Source organism: Eschrichtius robustus, chromosome 4, assembly GCF_028021215.1.
Source record: "Eschrichtius robustus isolate mEscRob2 chromosome 4, mEscRob2.pri, whole genome shotgun sequence".
Taxonomy (NCBI): Eukaryota; Metazoa; Chordata; class Mammalia; order Artiodactyla; family Eschrichtiidae; genus Eschrichtius; species Eschrichtius robustus.
In genome coordinates this window covers 89,441,080-89,461,495 of record NC_090827.1, presented here as the reverse complement: position 1 = coordinate 89,461,495, position 20,416 = coordinate 89,441,080, and the positions used below count along the sequence as shown (strand labels likewise).

Sequence of the window (20,416 nt, the reverse complement as noted above, 5' to 3'; positions counted from 1 at the left end):
AAATTTTAGCACAGATTTGTGGAGTCTTGTCACTGGTTATAGGAAGAAATGACTTGTGATAATTGGTAGGTGACGTTGATATCCAAGTGTGATCTTGTAGCATGCCACATGTAACTGGATTTTTGAAGCCCAGGATGGGTAACCTGACACAGAAAATACTCACAACTCGAAAGAATCTCTCTGGGTACTAAGAATAGTTGTAGATGTTATCCTGACACACAGTGTGTTAATCTTGGAGAACTCATGGAATATGGGAAAATTGCCAGGAAACATAGATTTGGAAAATACGTTACCCACCTGTATTAGTTAGCTTTTGCTGCATAAGAAAACACCCCAGGGCTTCCCTGGTGACGCAGTGGTTGGGAATCCACCTGCCAGTGCAGGGGACACAGGTTCGAGCCCTGGTCCGGGAAGATCCCACATGCGGCGGAGCGGCTGGGCCCGTGCACCACGGCTGCTGAGCCTGCACTCTAGAGCCCGCGAGCCACAGCTACTGAGGCCTGCGCGCCTGGAGCCCGTGCTCTGCAACAAGAGAGAAAAAAAAAAAAAAAAAAGGAAAACACCCCAAAAATGAGTGACTTAAGGTAACAGCCATTTAACTAGCCCATCCTGCCTCTTTCTTCAGTCTCTTCTTGCCCTTGTGTTTGGGAGCCATTTTGCAAACCAACATTGCCGAATCAATGCCCTTCAATTCCGCTGTCTTCTCAGCTCTATTAAAATTGTTGCTCTCAAAGACGAGAACCTTCTAACTGCCCAATTTCCCCACATTCTCCTTGACTTCCCAGGAGCTCCTAACCTGAGATCAAAGTTTCTCCAACGATTCTGTGCATAGAATGCAAAGAGTCAGTGAACTTGGATGGAAAATAAAAACACTTTTTAAGTTACTTCTAGCAGTTCTAACTAAAATTTAGAAATTCCTTCAATTATGAATGCAGGCAACAAACCACAGAAGTATCATCAGGTCCTGCAACTTTGTCATCAATAGAAATCACCTATGTTCATGTCACATTTCAGCTGCCACAGGTATCTCAGACTATCATATATCCTCATCACCACAAAATCATGGTAGTTATTAGACCCTATTAGACCCGTGGCCAGATTTTGTTATTTAATATGTTGATAATGAAGCACATATTGACCCTTTATCTGATACGTGGTTTGCAAATGTTTTCCCCATTCCATAGGTTGCCTTTTCGTTTTGTTGATGGTTTCCTCTGTTGTGCAGGAAATTTTTAGTTTGACGTAGTAATTCTTACATTTTTAAATGATTGAAAAAACATTTTTTTTAAGAATAATAGTTCCTGATATGCAAAAATTCATGAAATTCCAATGGCAGTATCCATATTCACTAGGACACAACAATATTCATTTGCTTACTTGTTATGGCTACTTTTGCACTATAATGACAAAGCTGAAAGTTGGAACGGAGATGGAATGGCCTGCAAAGGCTAAAAGCCTTACTAAATAGGCCTTTAAGAAAAGTTTGTTGACCCTGAGTTAGAAAAGCTTAAAATCCTGAAGACAGGGACGATGTCTCACATTTCTTTACATCACTTCAGTGTCTCGTCCAAGTCCATACAAAGAATCACTAATCAACAAATCTCTCTGCTGGTTGACTCTTCTAAACCTTTTGTGGTACATACCTGCCAATCTGGGAATCTTGGTAAATTCTAACTCCATCTTAATTTTTTCTCTAAGCTTCAAATTTAAGGATTCAAGTTCCTTTCCTTTGAATAATAGGAGAACTTCATCTTACATTTTATATTTAGCAACAGGAAAATGAGAAGAGGGCCGAATGTCTCTAGCTCGGCTTTACTAAGTAGTGAAGCAAGCTCCCACTATAATGCTGTTGCACAATAGGAAGTACTAGGCAATAGAAAAAGTGATCAAAAGGAGACTACCCTGCAGCGCATTTCTTCAGTATGCCCTGATAAGGGGAACCTTGATTCAGTTCAATGGACATTCCCCCAAGCTAAAGGGGGGAGGTCAGAGGAGCCCAGCAGAAGCACCGCCCTCCCATAGAATACCTTGCAACAAGGAAGGTTATTCTGAAAGCCAGGGAAATAACCAGATTCTCTTTATGTCTTCTTAAAACAACAACAACAACTCTGTACACTACCACCCTCAAAAACAGTCATTGTAAAAGCCAGTAATATGTTATAGAGGAAAAGAATTAGGCTTGGAGGCAGAACATCTAGGTTAAAATCCCAATTTCTCCCCCACAAGTTTTCTGCCTTAGGAGAATTCAAATGCTCTAAGCCTAAATCTCTTCATGTATGTAATGAGGGAAAGGGGGAAAATAACACTTACCTTTGAGGGCCTCCAAGAAGGTTAAGTACCGTGAGATGTCAATTACAAAGCACTACACACTGCACACTTGCAGATACCATGCCAGGGGATGATGAACGAGAGCATCTGGTACAGTGTAGAGCTGGAGGCTGTACCAAGCAAGTTGATATGCCCTTTGCCTGGCCTTTCTTTCATTCGTTCACTCATACATTCATTCATGTCTGCTAGATCCCAGAAATGATTGAAGGGGGCTTAAATGCGTGCAAGGCAACAAAAAATTTAACAATAAATAAATAAGAAAATAGGGCTAAAGGAAGAGAATGTAGGTGAAGTTGAATGAAGCTAGGAGTAAGGTAGAAAACCAGTGCTCCCAAGACTTTGGATTTTACAAACCAGTAAAATTTCCCCCCAAACTGGGAACTGAGAAAACATGCTATCATGTTCTTTTGCCAGGTAAAGACATTAAAAAACAAAACTAAAACAAACAGAAGCTTCTACCATTGACGCTCACCATCATTTCATAAAAGAAAGACTTTCTTTGTTAATAGCTACAAAGCAGGAAGAATGTGATCTCATAATACAGGATAGGCCAGTTTAGTCTTATGAAATTATACATTGTTATTCATATTTTGTCTTAGATGGATGAAAATTGGCACAAGCTGGCAAGGGCTTAGAACGAGTACTTGTGACTTTATACAAAATGACCTGGATACTTGCCAAGCAATGGACCCCTTGAACCCATTTGTCAGTCCAGGGATGGAAATACAACTAGTTGCTCAAGGAAAGAACAGTTATTCCTGGTGGAGCACCGTGAGAAACTACTTCCTGGATTCTCCTTGAAAGGACATTGTGTAAGGTATTAAACAATATCTCAGACTGAAAAGAGCCTTTTTATAAAATGTATCCCCCCAATATTGGCAAATGGGATCATGTCAAAGTACAACTCGATAAAAGAAAATTTTCTGGATACAGTCTAGGCAAACTGCTCTTCACTTGGGTTGATCTGATACAGGAACTGATTTTAGAGGATACAGATGCTAGAGGGCCAGTTGGACTGTATAGCTTTCAGGAAGTTTTCCAAAATGATCTTCTCCTTAACCAAATTTTTGACAAACATTGAGCGTGGATGAGTTCTTAGTTGTTCCAAGATTTTGCAATCCTTGTACAGTATATTGGAAAATCTGATCCTCTGTTGAGGATAAACAAGGAGTCACATACTTTAACAATAGCTCACTTTGGGGGAAGGACTGACATATCTCCTAGGACAGTTGAGAAACTTGATGAGGGTGCAAGGGGTAAACAGAGGGAAACCTAAAATGTTTCTAACCTAAGGGAAGTATTACACAGACATTCAGTGAATTCACAAATGTCATGTGTTACAAGTTATTTTCATTCATTCGGCACATATTTATTGAATGCCCATTACATGCTGGGCTCTATGCACTGGAGATACAGCTGGCAATAAAACAGGAAAAAATTTCTACCCTCATAGAGGGGGAGCAGGGTGGAAACAGATGACAAATAAGAAATGCAAGTGACTAAAACAGTATCTTAGAGGGTGATAAATGCTCTGGAGCAATATAAAACTGGAAAGGGGGATGAGAAGTCTAAGTGTGTGTGTGTTTGTGTGTGTGTGTGTGTGTGTGTGTGTGTTTCCATTTTCAAAAGGTTAGTCAGAGAAGGCCTCAGAGAGAAGGTAGTATTTAAACAAAGACTAAAGAAGGTGCAGTAAGTAGGGGTGGGGTGAGGGGGGCCAATGTGAATATCTAAGGGAAGAGCATGACCAGCAGAGGGAATAGTGAGTGCAAAGGCCCTGTGGCAGGAGTGTCCCTGACAGGCCTGAGTAGCAGCAAGGCCAATATGGCTAGAGCAGAGTGAGCCAAGACTGGTAGCAGACCATAAAGTCAGAGGAAGTGGTGTGGGGATGGGGAAAGGGGATGGTCCCATAAACTCCATAACCATTATAAGGACTTTGGTTTTGACTCTGGGAAATCTGGGAAGCCATGGGAAGATTCTAAGCAGAGCAGTGACATGGCCCAACTAATATCTTCACAGGTTCACTTGGCTGCTGTATTGACAATAGACTGTAGGGGGGCAAGGGCAGCAGCAGGGAGACCAGTTAGCCGCCTACTGCATTTTCTAAATGAGATTACACATTAAGTACCAGCAAGGTCATAATGGCATCTGGAATCAAATAAAGTGGGGGTCTTGCAGTGCTGGAAGTTTAGTCATCTTACCAGTCTGGGTAAAATCCCTGAGATCCGTAACTCTGACAACTTACAAAGAGATTCTCAGAGACTTTAGACAAACGTAGATATAACAAAAGGTGGCGTGCTATCTAACAATTGCTCAGTTTGTGCTTGATGCTGCAGCCCACCAAACCAGCTCAGGTGGGAAGGGGGAAGCCCATGGAAAGGCTGGATAATGTCAGAGAGCTGTGTGGGACGGCTGCTCGTGACGAGCAATGATTTAACAAGTAGGAGCGGGAGCTGAAAAGGCAAGTGGAACCAGTGCCCAGAGTTCTATCTGCTTTGTCTATAAAAGGAGAGGAGGCTCTCACAGCAGCCACGCTGGGGCTTGAGGACGTAGCTCACTCGTTCTCACGCCGCATGGATTTATGCAGTCTCATCCATTGCAAGCACAAGTGCAAGTACAAGTTCTCCCGGGCAGTAACATTTTTGTTTATTTTAATAGGTGAAATTTCAAAAATTTACACCGGTTATCTGCTTGTTTTATTTATTTACTCCACTGTATTTTATCATTCTCAAGCCTTTTGGAAAGCAATTTCAAGGTCCTTGTATTGTAGGCAAGTCAATGGCATGTACTCTTCACTCTTGACTTCATTATCTTGTCGTGAAGCATGTTTCTTACAGCTCATAAAGATACTTGGGCACGACTTATGTACTCTTTAGATGCTGATAGTCATGCCTTGGGTTGGCAGGATTGGCAAGTGGCCCAGCATTGGTGCTGCGATGCTGCCTCCTCCTAGCCCCAGGCAGGCGTGCTGCTTCATCTCGCAGCCTTCCCCACTGAGCTCAGACTTGCCTTAGAAACCTTCTCCCCCGAGGGCTCCAGGAAGCCACCACCGAACAACCAGTGAACCACCTTACTCTCCTAGGGTTCTATCCAATACAATCTTAATTTCTTGCCTCTACGCCAATTTTGGAAATAGACCCACTAGTTTAAAACTCTTACCTGATTTTGTATATTTGGAAGTTAGGTGAAAACATATCATAGCAATAATCAGAGTCTGGATTTCCAACTAATATGAACATTTAAATAAGTAACTGATGGATGTAATAAGGATGAGTAATTTTATTAAAGGTCTCTTTTCTACATTAACCAAAGGCTTTTCATTCTAGATTTATATATGGTCTCCTTAACTTTTTAAAAGAAAAGTGGCCTCTGTTTTCTTTCAGCCTCTGGGCCTCCCAACTTGATTTAATGGTGCCAGTGGTTCACAAGTTTTTAGAGCTCCGCAACCATCTTAAAGCTGATATCAGTGCTCCTGGTTTTTGGGAATGAACAACTAATTATGGGGCAAATAGCTAAATTAAGAAAGAATCCATAGGGGAAGCCCCCCCAAAATGATCCATGGCAGGATTTCAGGAGAATCAGGGGCTGGAAGCAGAGTCACAACAGTGTCTGGCCCCATTCCCTACCTGGTTTTGTTAATGGTGACAACTACCATCTCGGGCCCCAGAGAGCTCTCTGTTGCCATCACCAAGGCCCTGCTGCCCCAGCCTCTGCCTTGGCAGCGTACCAGCCCTGCTGGGAGCCACACATCTGTGTGACAAGGGAAAGGAGCCACACATCTGTGTGACAAGGGAAAGGAGCCACACATCTGTGTGACAAGGGAAAGGAGCCACTTCCCTCCTAGAGCAATGGCGCTTGCAGGTAAGAGCTGGGTTGTCACTCTTACCTTTCTGCTCTGCACATGGATGTCCCCTTCCTGTTCAACAGTCTTTATCCTGCCATCCCAGGAACACCATTAGTCCCAAAGTCCCCTTTGTTATTTCTTCCAGAGCTGCTAGAAATGAGTGCCAATGAGGTTGATGGCAGGCTCTCCTCTACTCTCTGAGACAATGCTTTGCAGCAAAAAAGTTTGAAAATGTTTATCACATATTATAAAGGGAGTTCTGTTTCCAGGAAGCTAAAAGTATTATAAAATCCCTTGTTATTATCCCTAGGGCACTAACTGACCCTGGGAACTGGAAAAGTGATGCAGAAATCACTGCTTCTCACAAGGTCGTGACGCTTCCCTAACTCAGGTTACGGGGTCAGGGAAATGGTCATTTGCCACTAAATTGTAAACCTCTGAGCCACAACTTGCTAGATTACAGCAGTGGAGTGGAGGGAAGGAATATTATGAGAGACATGGGGCCTGGGCCTGCCTCTGTACCCCACCCCTTCCACTTCCTACCTTTGTGACCTGATTAGCACACCATCTGGCTGCCTACCTCTACCTAAGCTTTCCTGCACTCTGGGACTGGGGGTGTGGATGGAGTGGGCGTGGAGGGGATTAATGAGGAAACGCAAAGGGAGTAAAAGGCAGGATGGAAGGGAGTTCTGGCCAGGATGTTCTGTGTGCAGCATCCAGCCTTGACCTGACCAGTGTTGTTAGGTAATAGTTTCAACTATCATCTGGCCAGTCATGTATGAAAGGCAGTTTGGGGATGTCAGCGAAATGGATGAGTGTGCCTGTCTTGACATCTAGCACTCTGGAGGTAAGTGTGCTCAGCAGGCTGCTGCAGAGAGGGGATGAGAACTGTACGAGTGAGTTGGAGACAAAAATGGGGAATGATTATGGTGTGATCCGAGAGGTAACAATATGTTTTAACTGGTTTACCTGGTCTTATAACCTAATGAAGAACAATTTCCATAACCCAATAAACATTCTAATCATTAGAGTATTTATGCCTGCATATATTCCTTACCTCTTTTTTTAAAATGAGGTTTTATTCACAATAAGTGATTAACCAAATTACATGCTTAGTTTTATTTTATTTATTTATGTTTATTTATTTATTTATTTATTTTTGGCTGTGTTGGGTCTTCGTTGCTGCACATAGGCTTTCTCTAGTTTTGGCAAGTGGGGGCTGCTCGTCATTGCAGTGCGCGGGCTTCTCATTGCGGTGGCTTCTCTTGTTGCGGAGCACGGGCTCTAGGCGCGTGGGCTTCAGTAATTGTGGCACATGGGCTTCAGTAGTTGTGGCACATGGGCTTAGTTGCTCCGCGGCATGTGGGATCTTCCCAAACCAGGGCTCGAACCCGTGTCCCCTGCATTGGCAGGCAGATTCTTAACCACTGCGCCACCAGGGGTCCCCTTACTTCTTTTTTTAAAAACATTTGAGGCTAAGTATACAAACAACTGTGCTATAACAAAGAATGAATTGAGTGCTACAAGACAGCTACACAGTGACCAGAGAGGAAGTGTGTTATAACAGTCTTTGGATCTAGATCCCAGAACCTACTAGTTCTGTGGTCCAAAGAGGCATTAACCTCTTAGTTTCCTCATTAGTCAAGTGGATTTAATCATCTCTGCCCTGAAGAATTTTTGTGAAGATTAGAGACAATATATATAAAGTGGCTTCCACAATGCCCCAAATAGACTAGCCCCTCAGTGAATAATAGCTACCAGTATTATAAGTTTTAAATAAAGCTGTGGATAAAACTTTTGTATCCCACTTAAATATAACTCCCTGGGATGTGAGCATCCAGGGGAATGGGATCAGGGACCATAAGGTAGTCCTAATCAAAAAGGCTCCAATTGCCTGGGACTTCCCTGCTGGTCCAGTGGTTGAGACTTCCCCTGCCGGGCATGTGGGTTCAGTCCCTGGTCAGGGAGATGGGATCCCACGTGCCTCCTGGCCAAGAAACAATATTGTAACAAATTCAATAGAGACTTTGAGACTGGCCCTCATAAAAAAGAAAAAAAATCTTAAAAAAAAAAAGGCTCCAAGAGCCTCCTCAGCTTCTAGCAACTCACTGTTCCTGGAGGGAGAAGGGAGGAAGGAGGGAGGGGAGAACCTTGGACCTGTATTTGCATCCTGAGCCACGGTAAGAATAGCTGCTGCCATTCGTTGAGGTCCATATATGTGCCACTGTGCTAAGCACTTTACGTACACTTTGCCATTGTATCCTCACAATGGTCTCATAAAGCGTGTATTGGTCCCATTTTACAGGTAAAAGAATGGAGCCCAGAGGTCCAGCCGCTTGTCTAAGCCCACCAAGTGGTAGAGTTGGGACTTGGGTTCATGTCCAACCCTGCCGCTCAAATTCACCTACTTCCCTAAAGTTAGCCTGCAGCTAACACTAAGCAAAAAATCCTGAAAGATGCCGTCGCCTTCTGCGGCTGCCTACCCCCCTCCCCACCTACCCCACGTCCATCTCCCTCTTCTTCCTGCTTTCCCCTCTCTGCTAAGTCCCCCACTTTCCTCAGATACCTCTACCTACCCCCGGGAGTGAAACTGCCCCCTTTTACGTGGTGGGACAGGGATTTGGGAGGTTTGCCTGTTTTCTGCACACTGCCATCTAATCCTAGGAGCCCGCTTTCTCAGACGTCTTACATCTCCCTGGTGTGTATCCTAGGCCGCTGGGAGTTTCTCCAAACCCAGGTGTGAGTGAGTGAGTGAGAGAGAGAGAGAGAGAGAGAGAGAGAAAACAACGGCGGAACGTGCGTGCGCCACACCAGGAGGAAGGGGAAAGGCGCCCAGTCTAGCCTCTGCGTCACTCCGCAGTTGTTCGGGAATGGGTTTACTGGTGGTAATAGGGCAGGGCACTTCAGCCTCCGGCTATTCCCTGAGTCCCTGATTTTCGACCCTTGCCTGCAAGCGCCGTGTAGGATGCCAGTGCCGAATTCACTCCCTGCCTAGGACGGGAAGAAAGGGTGATGCGGGGGAGAGTCAGGTGGCTTGATCGCCTTGCTGTGTTCTGTGCAGTTTCCACCTGGTCCATTTCTGAGAGAGAAGGCGAGAGTGCAGATGAGGCGAGGCTACTGCAGGGGAGCGAAGAGCGGGGTGGCAGTGCCACCTGCTGAGAGCCGCGCAGGCGGAGAGCGCGGCGGGCAGTGCTACCTGCTATAAATAGGCCGCCAAAGACAGGGTGTGCGACCGTACATCCCTCCTCGAGGGCCTTAATCACGCGCGGGGCTGCGCGTCCCCGGAGCCCTAGGCGTTCGGCGGCCAAGACCCTGCTCTGGGGCTGGGTGGGGGCGGCGCCCGGCACACCCTCTCCCGGGCCGGGGCTGGAGGCCGGGGGGGCGGGTTGAGGATGGACCGCTGGGGAGGGGAGAGATAGCGAAGGGAGGAAGGCCGCGACGGACCCGCACTGCAGCAGCTGTTGTCCGTGTGGGACTCGCCCGTCCCGGCCATGCCGCTCGCGAGTCAAACGGCGCAGTGGAGAGGGAGGAAGCATCGCTTCTCTCTCTCAGGTCCCTGGGGACCGAGTTGGGAGATCCCGGGTTCTGCCCTCCCCTCGCCTCCCCCGCGCTCGCCCTGCAGCGGAGGAGGAAACGCGAGCCGCGCGCAGACACCTCCTCCGCCGCCGCCGCTGCCGCCGCCGTCCCCGCGCCTCGGTGCCTGTTGCTACCGCCGCCGCGGGACCCGCCGTGTCCTCAGCCGGCAGGAGAAGAGGCGGGAGCCTTCCCGGCGCCCCGCGGCGGGAAGAGAGCGGCCCGCCGGGCGCGATGCGCGCCCCGCCCGCCCAGGCCGTCCCCGGGCTTCCCCCAGCACCTGCGCGCCGCGGCCGGGCCCCGGGCTCCGAGCGCGCCGCCGCACAGGTAGGCGCTTCCTGGGGCCTCACCCACGCCAGCCCGCCGGCTCCTCGCTGGGCATCCCGGCCGACCCCAACCCCAGCAGGCCCCTGCGCGCCCGGGCCCGCGGAAAAGCTGGAATCGAGCGCTCCAGGGGCGTTCCTGCTGTCCTTGCCGCGCGGGGGTCTCTCGGGGGGAGGAAGTTCATTGCCACCTCGTTGTCCCCTACTTGGAAGAAAGCGAAACTCGTTCTTCGAGTTAAGAACGACCCTGGAGCTCCTGCAGGCACCCTCCCTCTGCCCCGCCCTTCACTCCTGCTCGCAGTTCTCGCATCTCCCCCCTCGCCGCTCCCGCCACGTATCTCTAGGGCTAGTGTGTTTGTTTGTAAGGCGACCAGACGGAGGAAGGGCGGTCAGAGTGACCCCAGGCCACCCTGTAAAAGTTCAGGGTACTTTGCAGTAGCAACTTTGGCAGCTCCACCAGTGCGCTCAACTTTACTTTCTATGGGCACATCCTGTACCAGGCATTTTGAAACCCTGCTTAATTGTTTCTAGCAGCTTCCTGATCGGTCTGTGATTATGAGACCCCCTCAAACTTCGCCACACGTTGTTGTTGTGGGTGTGAGTGTGTGTGTGTGTGTTTAAAAGGGATGTCATTAACTTTGAAATCCACCTAGAGGCGGCTTTACGTGTGGCGATTTCATTTAAATAGATTGTTCTCTGGAAGTTACTTAAAAAGGAAAAAAAAAAACCGAAACTGATGATTGTTCCTCCCACCAAACAGTTTAGTTTTCAGAGTGCCCTACATTAATTCATGGGTATTCACTTCATAGATCGCTCGTTCTTCCTTTTAGATAATTGGGTGATTTCATTTATTAATATAATCAGACTTTGAAAGAGCATTTTTAAATGACCTGGTTTAAATGGGTCACATCCACGAAACTCAGCTATCTCTACAAGTCCAAACTTCTAAACTTTTTGCTCTGTCCTTAAATGGAACTGCAGAGGCCTTGATAAAAACCCCTTCTTTGGGAAAGCAGAAATTCATTCTCTTCCCCAGACGTGAGATGAGATTGGTGGGAGCTGAAGCACGGCCACCTCCGGGTTTTGTTGTGTTTTGGGAGCCTGCTGTGGGTGGGAGCGGTCGGGATAAGGAATGAACCGAGAGCTGTTCCAAGAGGCTGCGAATCCACCTTGCAGAATGACTCTTCATGTTTCTGAACACTTGATGTTCTGTCACTATCTTGGCCAGGGATCCCTGAAACAGCTGGGTTCCGCACCGTTTCCTAGAGCTGAGATGGCTTCTCTTGCTTGGGGAGGAGGTATGCCTCCTGCTCGTCTCCTTCCTGGGAATCTTGAAGAATGTCTTAAGGAATAAGGACATTGCATGACAAAGTTTGCATAAAATAGGATTGACTGGGAATTCTCCTGGTCCAGTGGTTAGGCCTCTGCACCTGCACTGCAGGGGGCCTGGGTTTGATCCCTGGTGGGGGAACTAAGATCCTGAAAGCCGCCCGGTGTGGCCAATAAATAAATAAAAATAGAATAATTAGTAAAAATTAAAAAAAAATAAAATAGGACTGACTGCTTTTGTAAACAGGTGTTTTACAGCTCTTTGAACTGGAAAGCTCTGGCAGTCTTGAATCTGCCAGTTTCTTTTTTTTCCTACCAAGGTATAGGGAAATAAGGCCATAAAAAGTGCTTGCTCTCCAGATTTCTCTATTAAGTACACATTGACAAAACATGAGCTACTGGATAGTGAGCGCAGCTGTGAATTAAAGGGCGCTGTGGAAATGTTTAGGGGAAATTTTCTGAAGTGAACACAGTGGAGTATCCTGAGATTATCAGCTGAGTGCAAGGAGATATAGAAGGACTAAGTGTGGCTCAAAGTAGTAAATGAAATAAGCGATATTTAAGATAAATGCCTTTATGTGGATTTGTCCAGCCACTGGCAAACCAGTAAAATGGAGGAAATGTTCATTGGTGTAGGTATAAATTATTAGCATCAAAGTAAAGTTTTGCAAATGGAACTCTCCACTTAGTCTACCTGTATCTTTCCCACTGAGAGCTCTGGAGGTTTCTCCTTTCGCTATGGTAACATTTCTGGTTGGGTGCAGCCATATCAGTGTTAACCTTTTGTCCCATGTGACATTGTTTGTCATAGTACCAGGCGGTTTGAGGAAGAAAAGGGCAACTCTGAAGAAATAATTCAGCTTGCCCCTCTTCCCTTATTACCAGCTGTTGATGGTCTCTGTGTCCCACTTCCCTAGGAGGCGACCTTCACCTGGGTGAAGTGGAGGGACCTGTGTTCGAATCCTGGTTCTGCCACTTGCTGCTAGTATGACCTTGGGCAAGTGACCTCGTTTTTCTGTGCCAGCAACTTCCTTCTGGTCTCTCATCTTTCAGTTGGAGCTGATAATGATCATTATAGTCCATAACAGTCCTTATTTGGATATGATCAATAATGGTCCTTATTGGCCAGGGTTGCTGTGAGAGCTAAACCTGTTAACAGACTCACAGTTAGTGGTATTATGTGTTAACAGTTAATATTATTACTTTTAGGAGAATAACTTAAAGCAGCCATGCAGCAGGGAGGGTTAGACATAACCCCTAGAGGCCAGCTAGGCCCTCCCCCCAACCCCTTTGTCCTGTGTAATACAGTAGAAGAGAATACAAGAAGTGACAGTGGCATTCTAAAGGACTAGGCTTGAATTAGCTCTGATTTATATGGGAAGGGAATCACTCAAAACAGCATTACTTTATGTGTCAAATTAGAGAGGCAAAGCCTTGTACTGGAGCATTCTTGATGATATGAATGTTAGAAGCACTGACTCCAGGTGCTCTGCGTGATAGTGAAATAGCCGACGGCTCCAGAGATCTTTGGGACTTGTGGGCGATTCCTGGGTGAGCAGCACACTGCTCTGATTGGGTAGGATTCTGTGCAGGAAATGGACAAAGAGCTGAGGCAAGCCAGTGATCCCACTGCATGAGATTATTCAGGTGGCAGAATAATCCTGTTCGGCCTCATGCCTACTCTATCTAGGCTAAAGAACGGAAAAATTAAGTCATTGATTCTCAAGGGGAAATGAGTGGCCACTCGGGGTTCCCTGTCTATCCTGAAGGCCCCTGACAGCTAATCAGTACTGACTGGCTCCTAACCTGGCCTGGAGCTAGAAGCTTCCAACAGCCCTCCTTCATCCATCTATCTCGCCCTCCTCCCCTCCCACCAGCATTCTGAGGAGGTGAGAGGGGAGGCTGGGCCAGGGGATGTGGTATGGTTAGCTACTGGAAAGTCCCCATCCTACTCTCTGTGATTTGCTGGGAGGGAGTGGAGGGGGGCCTGGGAAGAGAGGGGGTTCCCAGTGGTGGCCAGCTGACTCCAACCATCCCCTCTCTCTCTTCCTGATTAATAAACCCCACCCTTTCTTCACGTACCTCTCCCATGTTTATATTCTTGAAGGGAAGATGAGAGCAGCTCTCTATCCCCACACAATGCTGGGGACATTTGGTATTATACATTATGAAAATGAGATTCACCAGATTTTAGAGACAGAAGAAAACTTGAGGATGGTCTTGTTCCATTCTTTTATAAGAATAAACTTGAGATTTGGAGAAGTAACTTGTTTTCTCAACTTCACACTTGAAAGTGTTTTCGTAAGAAAACTGAGGTTCTTTGCAGCACGTGGATGGGAGTCAGGGGCTTGGATTGTCCTAATTCTGTCACCAAACTTGGACAAGCCATTTGGCTTCTCCAGTTTCCTCATTTCCCTCACGTATGAGGGAAATTTCTGAGTGGCTTGAAAGGACCTTTCTAGCTTTAAAATTTTGTGATTCTAGGTGCATGCTTCCAGGGATACTTAGCATATTTTGTGATTCTAGGTGCATGCTTCCAGGGATACTTAGCATAGCAGGACTCACTAACAAGGTTATTGGAACTGTTCTAATAAAAGAGTATCTTTGTGTTTTGAGTTCTACCATGTTTATGGGCTGTGGTGGGTAGGAGTTGTGTGGAACGCAGACGGTCTCTGTAAGGGATAGGGCTTGTCCACAGGTGACTCTGCTACTGAGAACACGACTAGATGCTCGCCGGAATAACAGATCAGAGTATCTCTTTTCTCTTTTTCTTGAGGACATTACTTTTTAATGCACAGAATAATAACAGGTGGATCATGATGACTTCATAATGATAATTTTGAATTAAGAAAAGGACAATTTATTTTATTTCTTCTGTGTAAAGCATGTTACTTATGTTTACCAGGTTCTACTTAAGAATTTAAACAATGAAATGTATACATATGTAATTTATTTTTTAAATTCTGTTAAAATATAGTTAAAAAATCACACACAGATAAATCTTATTTATTTGAAAACATTCTCTTATATGAATTATTTAACCATTTGTGCTGGGTACCTAAGTTTTCTACCCCCAAAATTAGAGAGAATTAGCGGAGAAGTAATTCTTTAAGAAGTGTGGCACTATCAGCTCTTCCTTCCCCTGAAGTCCCTAAATAATAAAATTTACCATATTTTATAAGATTTCAGGTTCATTTTATTCAAGACCCCTATGGCAGTGTTTGGGAAATAATCGTTTGGGTGAAATAGGACAAGCACTTAGATTCTGTTCCTCTTCTTACGTTTTCCTTGTAGTCCCTCTTACCTGTCCATGGCACTGCCCTTGCCACGCAAATCTAGTAGAAATCAGTGAAGGCTGTCTCAGATCAGAGTATTTCTTACTGAGGTCTGAGACACAAGAGGCTTCCTGGAATAAGTGGCTCTACCTGGGTCCTAAAGGATGGTCACAGATTGTGTGCAGATGATGTGGCTTGAGATGGCTTAAAAAATAATCTGATGGTTTGTTAGGATTATTCGAATGGTTCTTCTGTTTCGTGGAACTTTTTTTTTCTTTTTTTAAATTTAATTTTATTTACTTTCTTTTTCTTTTTTCTTTTTTTCTTTTATTATTTTTTAATTTTTGGCTGCATTGGGTCTTCATTGCTTTGCGTGGGCTTTCTCTAGTTGCTGTGAGCAACTACTCTTGGTTGCGATGCACGGGGTTCTCACTGTGGTGGCTCCTCTTGTTGCAGAGCATGGGCTCTAGGCACGCGGGCTTCAGTAGTTGTGGCACGCGGGCTCAGTAGTTGTGGCTCGCGGGCTCTGGAGCACAGGCTCAGTAGTTGTGGCGCACGGGCTTAGTTGCTTGGTGGCATGTGGGATCTTCCCGGACCAGGCTTGAACCCGTGTCCCCTGCATTGGCAGGCAGACTCTCAACCACTGCGCCACCAGGGAAGCCCTATTTATTTTCTTATACAGCAGGTTCTTATTAGTCATCCATTTTATACACATCAGTGTATACATGTCAATCCCAATCTAACAATTCATCACACCACCACCACCACCCCCCACCGCTTTCCCCCCTTGGTGTCCATACGTTTGTTCTCTACATCTGTGTCTCAATTTCTGCCCTGCAAACCGGTTCATCTGTACCATTTTTCTAGGTTCCACATATATGCGTTAATATACGACATTTATTTTTCTCTTTCTGACTTACTTCACTCTGTATGACAGTCTCTAGATCCATACACATCTCTACAAATGACCCAGTTTTGTTCCTTTTTATAGCTAAGTAATATTCCATTGTATATATGTACCACTTCTTCTTTATCCATTTGTCTGTCAATGGGCATTTAGGTTGCTTCCATGACCTGCCTATTGTAAATAGTGCAGCAGTGGACATTGGGGTGCATGTGTCTTTTTGAATTACGGTTTTCTCTGGGTATACGCCCAGTAGTGGGATTGCTGAGTCATAGGGTAATTCTACTTTTAGTTGTTTAAGGGACCTCCATACTGTCCTCCATAGTGTCTGTATCAATTTACATTCCCACCAACAGTGCAAGAGGGTTCCCTTTTCTCCACACCCTCTCCAGCATTTGTTGTTTGTAGATTTTCTGATGATGCCCATTCTAACTGGTGTGAGGTGATACCTCACTGTAGTTTTGATTTGCATTTCTCTAATAATTACTGATGTTGAGCTGCTTTTCTTGTGCTTCTTGGCCACCTGTATGTCTTCTTTGGAGAAATGTCTATATAGGTCTTCTGCCCATTTTTTGGATTGGGTTGTTTGTTTCTTTAATATTGAGCTGCATGAGCTGTTTATATATTTTGGAGATTAATCCTTTGTCCGTTGATTCATTTGCAAATACTTTCTCCCATTCTGAGGGCTGTCTTTTTGTCTTGTTTGTAGTTTCCTTTGCTTTGCAAAAGCTTTTAAGTTTCATTAGGTCCCATTTGTTGATTTTTGGTTTTATTTCCATTGCTCTAGGAGGTGGATCAAAGAAGATCTTGCTGTGATTTATGTCAAAGAGTGTTCTTCCTAGTTTTCCTCTAAGAGTTTTATAGTGTCTGGTCTTACATTTAGAGCTCGAATCCATTTTGAGTTTATTTTTTGTATGGTGTTAGGGAGTGTTCTAATTTCATTCTTTTACATGTAACTGTCCAGTTTTCCCAGCACCACTTATTGAAGAGACTGTCTTTTTTCCATTGTATATCCTTGCCTCCTTTGTCATAGATTAGTTGACCGTAGGTGTGTGGGTTTATCTCTGGGCTTTCTATCCTGTTCCACTGATCTATATTTCTGTTTCTGTGCCAGTACCATACTGTCTTGATTACTGTAGCTTTGTAGTATAGCCTGAAGTCAGGGTGTCTGATTCCTCCAGCTCCGTTTTTTTCCCTCAAGGCTGCTTTGGCCTATTGGGGTCTTTTGTGTCTCCATACAAATTTTAAGATTTTTCGTTCTAGTTCTGTAAAAAATGCCAATGGTAATTTGATGGGGATTGCATTGAATCTGTCAATTGCTTTGGGTAGCATAGTCATTTTCACAATATTGATTCTTCCAATCCATGAACATGGTATATCTCTACATCTGTTTGTATCATCTTTAATTTCTTTCATCAGCGTCTTATAGTTTTCTGCATAGAGGTCTTTTGTCTCCCTAGGTAGGTTTATTCCTAGGTATTTTATTCTTTTTGTTGCAATGATAAATGGGAGTGTTTCCTTAATTTCTCTTTCAGATTTTTCATCATTAGTGTATGGGAATGCAAGAGATTTCTGTGCATTAATTTTGTATCCTGCAACTTTACCAAATTCATTGATTAGCTCTAGTAGTTTTCTGGTGGCATCTTTAGGATTCTCTATGTATAGTATCATGTCATCTGCAAACAGTGACAGTTTTACTTCTTCTTTTCCAGTTTGTATTCCTTTTATTTCTTTGTCTTCTCTGATTGCCGTGGCTAAGACTTCCAAAACTATGTTGAATAATAGTGGTGAGAGTGGACATCCTTGTCATGTTCCTCATCTTAATGGAAATGCTTTCAGTTTTTCACCATTGAGAATGATGTTTGCTGTGGGTTTTTTGTATATGGCCTTTATTATGTTGAGGTAGGTTCCCTCTATGCCCACTTTCTGGAGAGGTTTTATCATAAATGGGTGTTGAATTTTGTCAAAAGCTTTTTCTGCATCTATTGAGATGATCATATGGTTTTTATTCTTCAGTTTGTTAATACGGTGTATCACATTGATTGATTTGCGTATATTGAAGAATCCTTGCATTCCTGGGATAAACCCCGCTTGATCATGGTGTATGATCCTTTTAATGTGCTCTTGGATTCTGTTTGCTAGTATTTTGTTGAGGATTTTTGCATGTATATTCATCAGTGATATTGGTCTGTAATTTTCTTTATTTGTGATATCTTTTTCTGGTTTTGGTATCAGGGTGATGGTGGCCTCATAGAATGAGCTTGAGAGTGTTCCTTCCTCTGCAATTTTTTGGAAGAGTTTGAGAAGGATGGGTGTTACCTCCTCTCTAAATGTTTGATAGAATCCACCTGTGAAGCCATCTGGTCCTGGACTTTTGTTTGTTGGAAGATTTTTAATCACAGTTTCAATTTCATGACTTGTGATTGGTCTGTTCATATTTTCTATTTCTTCCTGGTTCAGTCTTGGAAGTTTACACCTTTCTAAGAATGTGTCCATTTTATTGGCTTAGAGCTGCTTGTAGTAGTGTCTTAGGATGCTTTGTATTTCTGCAGTGTCTGTTTTAATTTCTCCTTTTTCATTTCGAATTTTATTGATAAATAAAATTAATTTAAATTTTTATTAAAATAAAATTTTAATTAATAAGATTTTATTAACATTAAAATTTTAATAAATAAAATTTATTAATCAATAAAATAAAATTTTATTGATTAATAAATTAATTTTATTGATTTGAAAAAATCCCTCATCTTCTCCCTCTTTTTCTTGATGAGTCTGGCTAATGGTTTATCAATTTTGTTATCTTCTCAAAGAACCAGCTTTCAGTTTTATTGATCTTTGCTACTGTTTTCTTTGTTTCTGTTTCTTTTATTTCTGCTCTGATCTTTATGATTTCTTTCCTTCTGCTAACTTTGGGTTTTCTTTGTTCTTCTTTCTCTAGTTACTTTAGGTGTAAGGTTAGATTGTTTATTTGAGATTTTTCTTGTTTCTTGAGGTAGGCTTGTATTGCTATAAACTTCCCTCTTAGAACTGCTTTTGCTGCATCCCATAGGTTTTGGATCGTCGTGTTTTCATTATCATTTGTCTCTACGTATTTTTTGATTTCCTCTTTGATTTCTTCAGTGATCTCTTGGTTATTTAGTAACGTATTGTTTAGCCTCCATGTGTTTGTGTTTTTTACCTTTTTTTCACTGTAATTGATTTCTAATCTCATAGCATTGTGGTCAGAAAAGATGCTTGATATGATTTCAATTTTCTTAAATTTACTGAGGCTTGATTTGTGACCCAAGATGTGATCTATCCTAGAGAATGTTCTGTGCGCATTTGAGAAGGAAGTGTAATCAGCTGTTTTTGGATGGAATGTCCTATAAATATCATTTAAATCTGTCTGGTCTATTGTGTCATTTAAAGCTTGTGTTTCCTTATTAATTTTCTGTCTGAATGATCTGTCCATTGGTGTAAGTGAGGTGTTAAAGTCCCCCACTATTATTGTGTTACTGTCGATTTCCTCTTTTATACCTGTTAGCAGTTGCCTTATGTATTGAGGTGCTCCTGTGTTGGGCGCATATATATTTATAATTCTTATATCTTCTTCTTGGATTGCTCCCTTGATCATTATGTAGTGTCCTTCTCTGTCTCTTATAATAGTCTTTATTTTAAAGTCTATTTTATCTGACATGAGTATTGCTCTTCCAGCTTTCTTTTGAATTCTGGTGGCATGGAATATCATTTTCCATCTGCTCACTTTCAGTCTGAATGTGTCCCTAGGTCTGAAGTGGGTCTCCTGTAGACAGCATATATATGGGTCTTGTTTTTGTATTCATTTAGCGAGCCTGTGTCTTTTGGTTGGAGCATTTAATCCATTCATGTTTAAGGTAATTATCGATATGTATGTTCTTATTACCATTTTCTTAATTGTAATGGGTTTGTTTTTGTAGGTCCTTTTCTCCTCTTGTGTTTCCCACTCAGAGAAGTTCCTTTAGCATTTTTTGTAGAGCTTGTTTGGTGGTGCTGAATTCTCTTAGCTTTTGCTTGTCTGTAAAGCTTTTGATCTCTCCGTTGAATCTGAATGAGATCCTTGCCGGGTTGAGTAATCTTGGTTGTAGATTCTTTCCTTTCATCACTTTAAATATGTCATGCCACTCCCTTCTGGCTTGTAGAGTTTCTGCTGAGAAATCAGCTGTTAACCTTATGGGAGTTCCCTTGTATGTTATTTGTCGTTTTTCCATTGTTGCTTTCAATAATTTTTCTTTGTCTTTAATTTTTGCCAATTTGATCACTATGTGTCTCCGTGTGTTTCTCCTTGGGTTTATCCTGCCTTTGACTCTCTGCGCTTCCTGGACTTGGGTGGCTATTTCCTTTCCCATGTTAGAGGAGTTTTCGACTATAATCTCTTCAAATGTTTTCTCTGGTCCTTTCTCTCTCTCTTCTCCTTCTGGGACCTCTGTAATGCGAATGTTGTTGCGTTTAATGTTGTCCCAGAGGTCTCTTAGGCTGTCTTCATTTCTTTTCAATCTTTTTTCTTTATTCTGTTCCATGGCAGTGAATTCCACCAGTCTGTCTTCTGGGTCACTTATCGTTCTTCTGCCTCAGTTATTCTGCTATGGATTCCTTCTAGTGTATTTTTCATTTCAGTTATTGTATTGTTCATCTCTGTTTGTTTGTTCTTTAATTCTTGTAGCTATTTGTTCTTTAATTCTTCTAGGTCTTTGTTAAGCATTTCTTGCATCTTCTCGATCTTTGCCTCCATTCTTTTTCCGAGGTCCTGGATCATCTTCACTATCATTATTCTGAATTCTTTTTCTAGAAGGTTGCCTATCTCCACTTCATTTAGTTGTTTTTCTGG

At 43.5% G+C, this 20,416-nt stretch overlaps 1 protein-coding gene across 4 annotated transcripts in view; it reads left to right on the top strand.

Moving 5' to 3' along the window:
* The first annotated feature begins 9,814 nt into the window (after positions 1 to 9,814).
* Positions 9,815 to 20,416, top strand: part of TBC1D1 (TBC1 domain family member 1) — a 221,745-nt gene continuing 211,143 nt past the window's right edge. Inside the window, exon 1 of one of the 4 annotated variants that reach the window (XM_068543119.1) lies at positions 9,815 to 10,069. The gene's annotated coding sequence lies outside the window, so the exon portion shown is untranslated. The remainder of the gene's footprint in view (positions 10,070 to 20,416) is intronic. The other 3 variants (XM_068543114.1, XM_068543117.1, XM_068543115.1) reach the window with 3 other exon arrangements.